Source organism: Homarus americanus, unplaced genomic scaffold (assembly GCF_018991925.1).
Source record: "Homarus americanus isolate GMGI-L3 unplaced genomic scaffold, GMGI_Hamer_2.0 scaffold27063, whole genome shotgun sequence".
NCBI classification, from domain to species: domain Eukaryota; kingdom Metazoa; phylum Arthropoda; class Malacostraca; order Decapoda; family Nephropidae; genus Homarus; species Homarus americanus.
The window spans coordinates 21,293-34,007 of NW_024755355.1; positions in this window are offsets into that span (position 1 = coordinate 21,293).

Genomic DNA, 12,715 nt, shown 5'->3' on the forward strand with positions numbered 1-12,715 from the left:
TCACCCATAAAATTTTAGATCTCTTGGTGTAATTCAAGATTATTTTCTTTAAATCAACACTGCACTGCATTATATATTGTCAATATGTAAAATATATTTCAAAATGACCAATAATTTGCTTGGAAACACAGAAAAAAAGCGTTTAGTTGAAGAGAGTCTCAAGCAAGATGTTACATCCAGTGAAAACAGAGAGAGACTAACTCCTGTTTGCTGTGTTAAGAGGCTGGATGCCGCGCATTAAACTAGTCACTTTACCTTCAGTTATGTTCAATAATTGTTAAAATGACTAAAAAATTGAATATTAAACTTTTAAAATTATTGAATAGTATAAACTTCTTGATATTTACTAAAATAGTAAGGAATTTAAGCCCTAGAACCGATTAATGTATTGGCGGACTGATACTAAAGCTGGTTGCCCGGTCAGTGCAAGCAAAAACATGTTGAGGTCGGTTCGTAAGAACTTCGTTAACCGAATTTGTTTTCGTTAACCGAATTGAAGATCCTTATGGAAGGCAGTTCGTTAATCGAAATTACGTTAACCGAGGTGTTCGTTAAACGAGGGGTCACTGTATTGTCTAATAATAGATCCTGCTGCCATATGGGATTACAAAAATTGTGACCAAGTCCGTGGTTGCTGATCTGTCTTTCTGCCACATTTACGCACAATTGCAGGGTATCAATTGTTTCTCTTACTTTGACAACACAACATACTGTACCTACAGTATATAATTTTTACTATTGACCTTATTTTTTTTATGCTATTATTATTATTATTATTATTATTATTATTATTATTATTATTATTATTATTATTATTATTATTATTATTATTATTATTATTACAGGTTGTACCTCTCTAGTCCAGCATTCTGTGGTCTGGAAACTCCCGTGGTCCGGAACGATTTTGGTTTGTCCAATAGGTAGATAGGCAGCATTTTATTTATTTATTTTTATTTTTTTTTTATTTATTTATTTATTTTTTACTTATCTGAATTATTATTATTATTACAGGAGTATTAAATTTTTGCCCCTCAGGCCCCAATGTGGGTCAGTGACCTATGCCCGGGTGGGCTAATCCCCTTAAAAAAAAAAAAAGCCGCGGGAAATTAAGGTTTGTTTACATCCGGCAGTTCGGCTGCTCTCTCTCTCTCTCTCTGCTTGTCTATACAGAGTACAACATTTAACCCTTCAATATATATGAGCAGTAAATAAGTGTTGCTTTCATATTCTTATGTAGAGTAATGACGATATATTTTCACATGTGCGCACTTACATACGAGCAGTCTCACTTTTTTTTTTACCATTAATGGTTAGCTACTTATATTGTTCCATTTATTAACATTAAATAACATTACAGGTACTTCAAGCAACCATATTCATTTTTTACATTAATTTTACTACAGCTAAACTCAGGGTCTTATTTTCTTCAGTTTTATATGTAGAACCAATCAGTCACTGGTTTCGTAAGCTTTAACATAAACAATGCCGGCAGCCGTCTCGTCTCCTCTAATATTCCACGTATTATTAATAAATTGTATTGTTAATTTTGCACACACGTACATTAATTCAATAAAAACAAATTCAGAAACATTAATTAAAATATATATGAACAGTAAATAAGTGTTGCTTTCATATTCTTATGTAAAGTAATGACGATATGTTTTCACGTGTGCGCATGCGCACTTACATATGCGATCTCTCTTTTTCTTTACCATTATCGTTAGCTACTTCTATTGTTCCATTTATTAACATTAAATAACATTACTTAAAACAACCATATTAATTTTACTACAGCTACAACCAAGGTCTTATTTTCTTCAGTTTTATATGTAGAACCAGTCAGTCACTGGTTTTGTAATCAACGAAAACAATGCTTTGTCATTTCCTCGTGTGTTTTAATATTCTACGTATTATTAATGAATTGTATTGCTCATTTTGCACACATAAACATTAATTCAATAAAAAAGACATTCAGTAATAAACAATAATGAATCTTTTGTACATAAGAGAAATGATGCTGTTTACACTATTATGCACGTTGTCTGCACATTGGCGGGCCGTTCAAACCCATCGAAATTCAAGTTTCCGCCCTCAAAATTTTTATTTATTTATTTTTTTGTGTGTTCCAATAAAATACGTTAAGAATTAAAAACTCGCGAAATTTGAGAAGCTACTATAAGACATTTAACCCTTCAATATGTCTTCAAAGAGACCATGATGCAGAGAAAGTGGTGCTAGTGCTTCCAGGCATAAGCACAAGTCACTATCTATCCAGGAAAAGGGTGAATTTCCATGGTCCGGCACCGGTCAGGTCCCGAGGTTGCCGGACTAGAGAGGTACAACCTGTATTATTAATTATTATTAATTATTATTATTATTATTATTATTATTATTATTATTATTATTATTATTATTATTAGGGGCCTGACGTGGTGTAGTAATTCCCTCACAGATGGTGTTATGAGGGGCCTCACGTGGTGTAGTAACTCCTTCACATATGGTGTTATGAGGGGCCTGACGTGGTGTAGTAATTCCCTCACAGATGGTGTTATGAGGGGCCTGACGTGGTGTAGTAATTCCCTCACAGATGGTGTTATGAGGGACCTCACGTGGTGTAGTAATTCCCTCACAGATGGTGTTATGAGGGGCCTCACGTGGTCTAGTAATTCCCTCACAGATGGTGTTATGAGGGGCCTCACGTGGTGTAGTAATTCCCTCACAGATGGTGTTATGAGGGGCCTCACGTGGTGTAGTAACTCCTTCACATATGGTGTTATGAGGGGCCTGACGTGGTGTAGTAATTCCCTCACAGATGGTGTTATATGAGTGAGGTGTGGTCCCAGGCCTTCCTATCGTAGACGGATTAACACATCGCTGGTTGTTGGGTCTCACGGGCTGCTATCACTGGGTACCTGGGACCTCACTGTGTGAAGGTCAACCCGGGTACGACTGTTACTGTTGAGTTGTTCTCACTGACTTAAGCACCGTTCACCACTGTTCACCTCTGTTTAACACTGGTTCCATTCCTTTCCTAAATGAAACAGCAACTTCTGGCGAGAACATGTTGATATTCCGGTGGGGAGGAGGGTTCAGGGGAGGGGGCTGGTATGGGCCAACACAACAGTCGACCTGGCTGCTCCGAGAGGAGCGCCAGGCACGTCTCGACCCTTCGGTGGTCAAGGATGTAGTGTCCAAGCTGGCGTGCTGACATACAAGGCAAGGAGTGCATCAGTTCACACTAATGTGACCATGAATAAAAAGAGCAAGCAGGTGACCAACTGGGTTAGAGGAAGTTTGGCAATATGTTGAGTGCCATGTAAACAATATGATCTCTGACCACACCCCACAAACCACAAGGAATAAAGTAAATGAGGTAACTGCAGAGAATGGAGGGAGACTGAAGTCAATACAAAGACCAGAGACATTACAGAGAAAATTGTCCGGCTTGAAAGTCATGTTCACTAATACTGACACGTTCCTTGAAAAGAGTGCAGCGTTTGTAACACAACCGGGGTTACATAAACCCGATATAGTAGGTGTTATAGAACTGTTGTACTAAAACAGGAGAATCAAACCGGAGGAATGTGAGTTCAGTGTAGATGGATCAGACTAATTTACGAACCTTTCCCAAGAAACTTGCAAGATGGGGTGTGGTTATCTATGCTAGGCAAGACCTAGCATAGGATGATAGAGAGTGGTAGTAACTCTCGACAGGAGCTGCCGTGCACAGGCCAACCGGCCTATTGCAGACTCCTTATTTTCTTATGTTCTTATGTACTGTACGCTGCAGACAGATGAGTCGAGGCTGCCTCGTTTACCATAGCAGTGGAGTGCAGCCACAATTGGTAACAGTTGTGTAAGCCAAAGAATGAAGAGTAAAGGCCATAATGAAGTTTGGTGTGCAACCAGTGGATGGAGTTCTTATATGGAAAATTATTTTTCACTTTTCTACTTTTAGTAATGATTAATATTTAATGAAATATGAAAAAATGAATGACTCTCTCTATTCTTTTGTGACCAAGATAATGTCTTGTACATATTTTTTAGGGGGGTGTTAAGCAGCAGCATGCATCTGCTTCACACCTCCCATAAAATATTCATATGAATATTGCATAAATGCAGTCCAGACTAAATGAGGTACTTCACCCTTGTACTGTAATGCTTCCCCATCTATCATCCATCCAACAAAAAGAACAGGCAATACAGTATACTCTCGATTTAAAACAGAATCCAATATACTGAACTCTCGATTTAGCGGAAGGGATTTTTCTCGTTATTTTTCGCTCAATTTAGTGAAATAGTTCGCTAAATTGAGATTAATTTCATTAATACGCTCACATCTACGGAGACACATGATACAGTAAAACCTACTTCAGCCTACGGCAAATGTACTAAATGTATAAAAACAATAAATAATGATATAAAGCAATTACAGGAAAACTGAGAAAATGGCAAGAAAATCATTCCAAACCTAACTGCTCCCGGCCTGGGGACAAAGGTTCCTGGTGTAGTCGATTCCATCCCCTACAAACGCCGTTTGTCGCTGACTAGCCGACCCTCGAATTCCCCAGTGTATGCCTCGTGGTCTAGGTCAGCAACCAGCGCCGCCTTACATGATTGAGGTCAACTATTAAGCCACGCCTACCTCCGCTATATAAGACCTCACCTCGTGGTGACCTGTCTCTTTCTACACAGCCACCAGCAAGCAACACCTCCTCCTCCGCTCCTGCCTGGTGGCTCCCGCTCCAGCCGGCGACCATGACGACCCACAAGCTGGTCCTCCTCTGAGCACCCTCACCAACCAGCTCTCTCTACTCAACGCTTGTAACCATGCTGCCTTCCCAGCACCAAGCTGCATTGTACATCCAATACAATATGTATACAGAGAGCACATTGTGAGTTTCCTTTCTCCATCCCACACTGGCATTATGAAAGACTGCACAATGTTTAGCCGCATCCTCACATGGTTGGTGCTTGGGTGGGAATACTGATCGCTTGGGTAATGCTGGATTTTGTTTTGCTCTTAGTCTATTTATACTTACTGTGCAAACAAATATTTCTCTCCACGTTGAACACCCAGCCAGACGACCAGAGAGGTAGAATCAGCTGACGAACTGATAACACTGTGTGTATGTGGGGGTGGGAGGGTTTGGGGAGGGAGGAAAAGTTGGGGGAGTTCTTGAGTTACGTGTTGCATAATATAATCATATTTTATTTTATGCATTACAAAGTAATGGAAGTAGAAGTGATTATTAAATTTAGGAATACGTTTTTTCCAATAGTATTACATTGTTTGATTTTTTGCACTGTAAATGGTCATTTTTAATCTAAAGTTCGAGGCCAAAGAAACACACGATCTTAACCTTCCCGCACCAACCATTGACTGCCACCTGTTCTCCCGTGCTATTCTTACTATGAATTATACTTATCACAATCTCCTTTAAAATACTTTAGCTTTTGTCTTTATTGAAGACATCTTCAGGTCCTGAGACCCACTAATCCCCCACCCATGAGAGGGTGACCTGACATTCCATCCCTGTAAATTCAATTGCATCTGAAGATGTCTTGAATGAAGACAAAAGCTAAGGTGCTCCAATGTATACTTAGTTGACCAAGCACTCGATTGAGTGGAAATTTCGATTTAACAAATGGGGGTGGCTCGAATAAGTTCGTTAAATTGAGAAAATACTGTACAGTAAACCCTCTAAGATCCGAACCCGGTAAATCCGGATTTTGGAAGATTCGGAAAAAAAATTTGGGGCTCTGGGCTAAGAAGCATTCCCAAAACAGGGTAAAGGTAGTCTTAGGCTTGAAGTTTTTATCTTATAAAATGTCACAGATTAAAATTAGCAGAATATAACTCCCATTGCTGGAATCCTTGCAAGATAGTGAATAATTTGAGGAAAGACATCACATAGTTTGCAATAGAGATAAAAATTTTATTCCTTCAGTGTAGTACATTTGAGTACAAATTTTTCAACTCGTATTTTCGGGTAGATATACGTAACGTTCTTCATTTATTTTTACTCATTTACATGCACACACCATCCTAAATACATATTGTGAAAAAAGTAAAAGAAATAATTGTCCTAAGGGCAAACCTGTACTGTACTCAAATGTACTAGATAATTACTAAAATTATTATTAGTGCAAACTATAGCATATTTCTATTAAAATTAATCACTATCTTACAAGAATTCCAGCAATTGTAAGTTATATTCTGCCAAGGCAATTCAGTGACATTTTACACAAGCAAAAAACTTAAACTTTCTATAAAAGACTGATAACTATGTACTGGGTAATCTCCCCTCTGGCTGGTCAATACCTCACCTCACCCCCTCCTCCCCCTTGCCTGGCTGTCAAGACCTCAACTCCTCCTCCCACCAGGGTGAAGGTAGTTTTAGGCTTAAAGTTTTTATCTCATAACATGTCACAGACTAAACATAGCAGAATATAACTTGCATTGCTGGAATCCTTGCAAGATAGTTTGCGAAAGAGATAAAAATTTTAGTCCTTTAGTGTTGTACATTTGAGTACAAAGTGATTACAGTAATCTGTTGCTATGGCTTTTTTCACAGGAAAATTCTGCATAACTAACCCCAGTAGTCAGGATAATATGTTCTGTATTTTTGTTGGTGTTTTTTTATATAATTATTTATCATTTTTATACATTTAGTACATTCGCCGGAAGATTCAGACAATCCCCTTTTTTGGACAGGTGGTCCCCCCCTTTTAGTCCGGCTCTTTGAGGGTTCACTGTATACTATACCAAAATCATGATACAGGGGTGTATAGTATTGTACAAGAAAACTTCCTTAATAATATTGGCTCGTCATGATTGAACTACAGCTTATGGAGATTAACGAGTGTTGGATGGGAAATGTGTTATATTGTACATTAGTTTGGACCAAAGTCATTAATAGTGGTTTGGGACTGTTATTTTATTTTTGTACATTGCAGTGCAGATTGTCAGAATTAAAATATGTAATTCTGTTCAATTTCCTTTGACATTCAGTTCATTTACAGTTACAAGAACATTGTTATATTATGCTTTATTCCTTTTAATTGTATTGAGGTGTCACTTACAGTTGCCAGTGTCATTTCATAATCCATGACTGTCAGTTCACTTGAAACTGTCATTTCATAAATAGCTATAATAGTAACGTCTCCTCTGGAATATGTCTTTTCTTTGACAAATTGTCACAACCTGCAGATACAATCTCTATTTAAGTAAAAAAAATGATATAGTTATCACTTATGTTGTGTCTTTCTGCATTTGGCATGAGTTACTGTATCTGATATTGCTCATAAAATCAGTGGACCAGATGACTTAAATTGTACCCATTCTATAAGCAATTACAAAATATTATCCTGTTTTGTTAGCTTTCACTTGATTTGGGGCATCACAACAGGCTAGTTGGCTGGTATTCATAACTTTTTTTCAGATTGATTATATTCAATGAATAATGACCCTAAGAAAACATTTATTTGAAGATGCCTCATTGTGAAGAACATTTTGTTCATAAATGTTATTAAAACTATTTTGCTCCCCAGCATTAACATTTGCCTGGAATTTTTTAACTGCGGGAGCCTGCTGTGCATGGTATGGCTTCAGCATCGGCACTTCATTGTCTGTGGAACCTGTTTTGCTTGGGGAGTACATGGGACTGAGCATCCTACCACACACCTACGGGTTGATGCTCTTCTTACGTGGCTTCTGTGGACTTCTTTTCTTCCCCTTTATTGGTAAGAAATTATTTAACTTTTTAACAATTAGTGGATATGTCTAATGAAATCCTTCTCAGTTTTTGTAAACATTTTAGCAGACTAGGGGAGTTACACTTGAGAAATGTGCCATCTCAAGGCACTGCTACAGACAAGTGATCTATATTTAAGCAAGGTGTGCCCTTTATACCATATATGGAAAAGTTAAAATATTTCATTAGTTATGTGATGATGATAACATATAAAGAGCTGAAGGTTGATGGAAAGATGTGGAAGGGAATGGGAATCCTTACTCCAGGAGTATGAGAATGAAGGGGGTAAATTATAATGAGGTCCAACAAAAATGTAAAATTATACAGAGTAAGGATAATGTGATGGGGTTGAAAAATAAAAATAAAAAAATAAAAGAGGGGATGATCGATTGAATCTCATTCACATTCTGACCATTTACTGTAAATAGCAGTATAAAAAGAAAGTGAAGAGATAGATTGTTTGCTTTGGAGGGTTAGTTGATAAGATGGATAGTTTTAAATTGTATTTGAATGTTAGTGGTACAGCTGTAATGTGCACATCTTTCACAACTTTGTCTTGGGATCAAGTCCTGGCCCCAGGACAGATGTGGGAAGGGTGTTACGTAACTAGCTTGACCTTAACAAACATCAAAAGCTTCCTCCAGGTAATCCAGTTTTCTCCTGTACTAACACTGGACAATAAAATTCATGACAAAATAGGAAAGTAGATCCATTGCCCAATTGGCTAGTACCGGTAAGCCGATAAATGGTGAAATGATAAATTTTAATAAATTATAGACTGATAAGTAAGTTTCTGAAAATTACCACCCCACACATTAGAGAAATAATTCACATGGCTGCTGAAAAGGGTAAGAAGTTAAGTCTTAGGGAAGTGTACACGAACCAAAAATAGGATATCTTGCATTTTGGATGTGTTGTTTGTCTGGTAAATATTTGTTTATGTACACAGTTATTAATTAATTTGTTGATAGAAAAATGGAAGCTGCCTCCTCCTCCTCCTCCACCCTATCCTATGAAATTACCTTTCTCCTAACAGTACAGTGGTCCCTCGGTTAACGAACTCAATCCGTTCCAGCAGGTTGTTCGTTAACCGAAAAGTTCGTTAACCGAAACCATTGTTTCAATGGGTTTTTGGGTAATTGGTTCCAGCTCACCGAAAATTGCCTAAATTCAACAAAAATGGTAGAAAAGTTCACTTACTTTGAGGTGTGTATGTAGAAGGCTCCTGGATGATGATGATGATGATGGGAATTAGAATGTGGGTGGAGGAGAAGGAAGAAGAGAAGGCATTGGGGTGGAAGAGAAGTCACCCCATGGCACCATTTCACCCATAAAATTTTAGTTCTCTTGGTGTATTTCAAGATTATTTTCTTTAAATCAACACTGCACTGCATTATATATTGTCAATATGCAAAATATATTTCAAAATGACCAATAATTTGCTTGGAAACACAGAAAAAAAGCGTTTAGTTGAAGAGAGTCTCAAGCAAGATGTTACCTCCAGTGAAAACAGAGAGAGACTAACGCCTGTTTGCTGTGTTAAGAGGCTGGATGCCGCGCATTAAACTAGTCATTTTACCTTCAATTATGTTCAATAATTGTTAAAATGACTAAAAAATTGAATATTAAACTTTTAAAATTATTGAATAGTATAAACTTCTTGATATTTACTAAAATAGTAAGGAATTTAAGCCCTAGAACCGATTAATGTATTGGCGGACTGATACTAAAGCTGGTTGCCCGGCCAGTGCAAGCGAAAACATGTTGAGGTCGGTTCGTAAGAACTTCGTTAACCGAAATTTTGTTCGTTAACCGAATTGAAGATTCTTATGGAAGGCAGTTCATTAACCGAAATTTCGTTAACCGAGGCGTTCGTTAACCGAGGAATCACTGTAGTTTTAGTTACTTAGCTTATCCTAGGATGGGTTTATGACTAATAAAGTTTTAAGAAGACTATAACTAGTTGATCGTTGCTATGTTGAGGCCTTTAACCACAATGTATAAGTAAAACACAATATCTTGTGTTAATCTTGTAGGAAGGGTACTTGCTCTGGGTGTCTGAACAGCTCTGAGTGTGTTCCAGGCCTCAAAAGAGTGGAAACGAATCACCGTTCAACATGTCACGCTTAACTAACTTATTAATTTCTGGTATTCTCTTATAACTCAGCGTTACTGCTTATTATTAAATGTTAAAATACAATAGTAATCAATTATTAATTTATTCATATTCTGTAAGCTAATTTGCTAGATTTAAAGTAAATGGCGAGAATAGTCATTCGTCTCAACCCTGTGAACTATATGATGGCCACTTATGTCCATAGTAATAAACCAACATCACTACTGTATCTAAATCTTGTGATAGCGATTTGTGTATCACACATAAGAACATACATAAGAACATAAGAATGGAAGAAACTACAGAGGGCCTATTAGCCCATACTGGGCAGTCCCATTTACACCCAATCCCTATTGCTCATATATCCATACAACCTATGTTTGAAGCTATCCAGCATATTCAGTTAATGATGATATTTGGTAACTTGTTCCAGTCGTCCACTACTCTATTTCGAAACCAATGCTTACCTATTTCGCGCCTAAATAAGTTCTGGAACTCTAAAGTGGCAGGGGTGATGAAAACACTTCTTCTGGTTTTTCTTTATTGTTGAAGCAATTATATACACAGTACTTAGTTTGGTAGAGAATGTATTGTGAACTCTCTCCAGGGAAGTGTTTCGAGTACACTTGTATATTAACACTTGAGTTATGTGTTCACCCCTTAACTAGTGGTAAGAATCTGCCCTCTCCTCTGAGCGTGAGAGGAGGGAGCATTAAGCGGGTGTTTTGATATATCAGTTGACCTCGCTTAACCTCTGAGAGAGTTACAAGCTCAGCCGTGTATAACGTCAACAACTAAAACATCCCTTTCTTAAGGTTATGGGTCCCCCAGTTCTATTGAGAACGAGGACATCTGTGAGACCACCTGATCTGAATATGCTTAAGGTTGACTCAAGTGACAAGCCTTTCACTCGTGAACTTTCACTCAGACACACAACATCTGTTCCTTCACTCACATTTGGCAAACTCTAGTTAGTTCCTGGCTATGTAACCGTTGTCCACCAGTTAACACAGCAGGCGTTAGAATCCAGTTCTTGTCCCTGTCATCAGAAATGTCCTTTGAGCTACTAGGTGGAGTTTCAAGGATTAACTCCATAAGTAATTGCTTCTGTGCAATGGACTCCCCCATGCCTGTCGATGGATGTGAAGTTTGCATTGCATGATAAGTTTTACATTTATTCCTTTTAGTTTGATTTCTTGGCTGAACGTTAATGTTGTTCTGCGTTAGAGTGGCAAGACCGAGTAATCCGTCCCATGGCAAAGAAAATGCCTTGACTATGTAGAAATCCACCAGAAAAACTTTACTGGGCCTAGAAAAACGGGTTAGCAGTCTAATTGGATTCCTGACACTTCAGACAGGGGAAGGTCTGTAAGTCTTATTGGCCACTTATTTGGAGGATATCGCCGCTTGAGTTCATTGAACGACGCTAATGAGATAACATTGGCACAAGCTCCCGGAATAAATATATATATATATATATATATATACAGTAGTTCACTGGGCATGAGTGAAAATATTTATTGCTAGCAAAAAAGTGTATAAACTTTTATCTGCAGCATCTGTTCTAATAATGTTAGAAACACCAAATCTTTACCCAAATAATTTTGAAAAGTGTATCTAAAAGTTTGGGAAAATAAATATATTAAAGAAACAAAAAATGTATATGATATGTGGGCCGTCAAATTTAGGTAATTTTAAGGTGCCTGATTTTCATCCTTGGAAACTTGTTCACAAACCCCGGAGAGAGTTTTCCGGGAATATTTCGGGGCCAATTTCATTTCCAGCTATTGGGGGGTTCCAGGGATCAAAGATCATATGAGGTAACAGCCAGGCGCATGCATTCGGTTACAAGGGGGAAAGGACAAGCGACCCTTGTGGTGGGGGGGGGGGTTAATCATGTCAATCCTCCCTACCCCCACCACACCCTGCCTCTACCACCCTCTACTCCACCTTCCACCTCCAATCTATACCCTCTGTACTTGTTTAAGTAAGTAAGAATAAGAGATAAGGTAAGAGAAACCATGTAAACATATAAAAAGAAAAATAGAAAGAAATAGAGTAATTAAAATATTAACAGAAAATAGAGATAAGAAAGAAACATTATGTCTGTGGTATAAAAAGTTAATTTCTCCTCATGTTACTGACCTAACCTGATGCAATATCACATCACCCATTGTATAGATTTTTTTTTTTTAGATTGCCCCAGAGGGGGCTAGTTTATGGGCACCCCCTTACACCCTGTGCAAGGTGAAGCGCAGAAGCGTTTACAGTGCTCATCTGGGAAGCATGCTAAGTTCATGCTTGCCTTTTTGGCTCATGCATTAAGGGCCTAGAAGCCTGAAGGGTCATAGGTTTTGTCAGCAAGTTACATAAAGTGACAGAATGATTAGTGTGTGGGGTGAAAGTTCCCGGTACATTTCATCTGTTTATGGCAAAGCGTGGCAGGTCCCTAATAATGTCAAGTGTCAGGCCTGTCACTAGGAGGAGAGATATTTGGTCAGGGAGGGAAGAGGTGTTGGTAACGGCTGGGGACCTATAGGAGGAGGTCATAGGACAAGTGAGGATGTAGTGACGGAGGGTGTGGGAGTCGGGTTGGCCACAAAGTTTACAAACAGTGCGGCCAGGCTCAGGGTTGCCAATGTACTCCCATAGGTACCTGTACCTTAGGCGCAGTCTCATGTGCATAATCTGTTGAGATCGAGTCAGGGATTGATACTCTCTGTAGTGGAGGTTGTCGTCACCGGTTACAGCGTCATAGTGGCGTAGTGTGACGCTACCCCGTTGTTTCAGGTGTGTCCAATTTTCGTCGAATGCTTCTCATTGTGCGGCGTGTATGCGAGAT